The 2,619-nt window shown below is 40.7% G+C and overlaps 1 protein-coding gene across 1 annotated transcript in view; it reads right to left on the reverse strand.

Annotated features, from left to right (window-relative positions):
• Positions 1-1,778, reverse strand: part of LOC137265484 (aldo-keto reductase family 1 member B1-like) — a 16,750-nt gene extending 14,972 nt beyond the window's left edge. Inside the window, exon 1 of the mRNA XM_067800894.1 lies at positions 1,660-1,778. The gene's annotated coding sequence lies outside the window, so the exon portion shown is untranslated. The remainder of the gene's footprint in view (positions 1-1,659) is intronic.
• Between the last annotated feature and the right edge of the window lie 841 nt (positions 1,779-2,619).

Below are 2,619 nucleotides of genomic sequence, written 5' to 3' on the forward strand. Positions count from 1 at the left end.
CACGTTTGATTGGACGTTCATAGGTGGCTCAAAGGTTACCTGACGCGACCTCCTACTAGGTTTTGTTAGACTCAGTAGTGTAGTGTAACGAAAAGTACTGAGTCTAAGTTTCCTTAGACTAGTAATTTGTATGGTTTTTAACCCGAAACCGGATTCATAAACAGGTTGTGGTATTTTTTTGGTACTATAGTACTCTTTTGCATGACGCCACACTGTAACCTTGGTAACCGACGTCACAATGCATGTCATTGCGTCGTACAACCTCCTGGCATCCCTTCTCATGGTCTGTAGCTGCTTCGCTCACAATAAAATAGCAACAAGATAACGCTCACAATGTTTATATACCCATATGTTTACATACTCACAATGCATATAAGTTGTAAATGAATTAATGTGTTCGTTATAGAAAAATAGTTCCGTCACAACGTGATCTAACTGAGAGGTCATCGGTTATCCAATCCAAATTTTAGAATATCACGTCATGTTACGACACAGGTCAACGCAATACGACACTCATGACGTACGACACAAGTATGTAACTAGCCATACGTTGATCACGTGTGTAATAAAGTGTATTCCCAACTATATATGTTATATATGCATAAATAAATAAATTTGACTTTCGGACATTGTGTTGAATTGGTTGTTCCCTTACTGAAATGTGCTAAGCTCGGTCGTACCCCTACATGGCTGAAACAATGATCAGGCTCGGGGTTGCAAACAACCAATCGTTTGCAAGTGGTGTGCAGCGATTCACCTGACAACGGAGCGCTAGCTTTCAGCCGCTTGCAATCGCAGCAATCGCTGGATGAGGTCGCTTCTTCTCGAACAGAAATGGCGGCTTGGGAAAATTTGAATCCGAAGGCTGAACAAAATTGTTCGGCTGCCAAAGAGGCAGAGGCAAAAAAAAACCCCAGCTTTCATCAAAGCATCCTCAGTTTGTTCCACAGGTTCAATGTAGTCATCAACAATATCGTCATCGAGACTCTCCCAACACCTTCTTTATTAGCTCCAGACGAGCAAACTGTAATCGTTCCGCCACTTTTGGAAGAGCGATAAACGCTCCGAGCGGTTGCAAGCCCGGAATAAGCGATTCATTTGCTTACTCGAAGCAGGGAGCCTATATAGTTATAGAGTATCCCTGCTCGAAGTGTTTTTCGACTTGCAACGCATCCTCGGTCTTACATCTATATGACGGAAACAATGATCACGTGACTTAAAACGTTATATCAACGTGTATCAACGTGCATCAATATCTCCACGTGTTCTCCCATCCACACGTTCCCTCTTCGTGTCATTGTAATGATATCTCATTAAAACAGACAAAGAATTGAAAACGTGCATGACACAAACATATTCCTGAGCGGTTAGAGAAACAGTAGGTTTCATTCCCTACACAGCTATCTCATCTACACCCAGAATGTATCTGTGAAGGTCCGGGTTAGAATACTGGCCTTCAGTAACCCCTGCTTGTCGTAAGTGGCGACTGATGGATCGGGTGTGACTTCGTTGACACATGTCATCGGTTCCCAATGGTGCAGATCGATGCTCATGTTGTCGATCACTGGACTGTCTAGTACACAGTCGATTATTTAAAGACCGCCGTTATGTAGCTGGAATATTGATGAGTGCGGCGTAAAACTAAACTCATTCACTTACCTGCCAACACCAAGAACAGTTACAGGTACATGATTTCCACTACCAAAGCTGACGGAGGGATATCCAAACAGTCAGATATACACACCAACCGATAAATCGGAAGTCCAAGCTATTTTTTTAATACTAACGAAAGGAGTGAATGTTTATTGGGGACTGCAAACGCACAGCTGGTGCGATTGATTTTACCAGCAGGACAATGATATTTTATACGCGACGCGACCTATTTTGTAACGTGCAACAGCTGATAAACAACAAAAACGTTAGTTAAGTGTGTCACAGTTTTTCAATGATATCGAAACAATATCGTGCAGTCGATCGCTAATTTTCTCTATTAGACATGAATGTTAACTGGCACAAACCGAGGGGCGGTGGGTAACTTAGTGGTTAAAGCGTTCGCTCGTCCGGGTCCGGGTTCGAATCCCAACATGAATATAATGTGTGAGCCCCATTTCTCTTGTTTCCCACCGTGGCATTCCTTAAATATTGCTAACGGAGACGTAAAACAGAACTTATTTGCTGACAGTCGATTATTGAAGGGTTTTGTTGGTCCACTGAGTGACATATAAATTTGTCACATTAATTAAGGCAGGTAAACGATGAAGCTGTATATATATATACATATATATACATATATATATATATATATATATATATGTGTGTGTGTGTGTGTGTGTGTGTGTGTGTATATATATACATATACACATACATACATACATACACACACATACACACGCACGTACGCACATACACACACATACATACATACACACATACATACATACATACATACATACATACATACATACATACATACATACATACATACATACATACATACATACATACATACATACATACATACATACAAGTGATAAGCAGTAAGATGCACGTGACAGATGTAGTATATTATTTTGCAGCTATGTGATCGCTCCGTGGAACGTGACTAAATCATATTCATAA

The sequence above is a fragment of the Haliotis asinina genome, chromosome 15 (genome assembly GCF_037392515.1).
Source record: "Haliotis asinina isolate JCU_RB_2024 chromosome 15, JCU_Hal_asi_v2, whole genome shotgun sequence".
Classification (NCBI taxonomy): Eukaryota; Metazoa; Mollusca; class Gastropoda; order Lepetellida; family Haliotidae; genus Haliotis; species Haliotis asinina.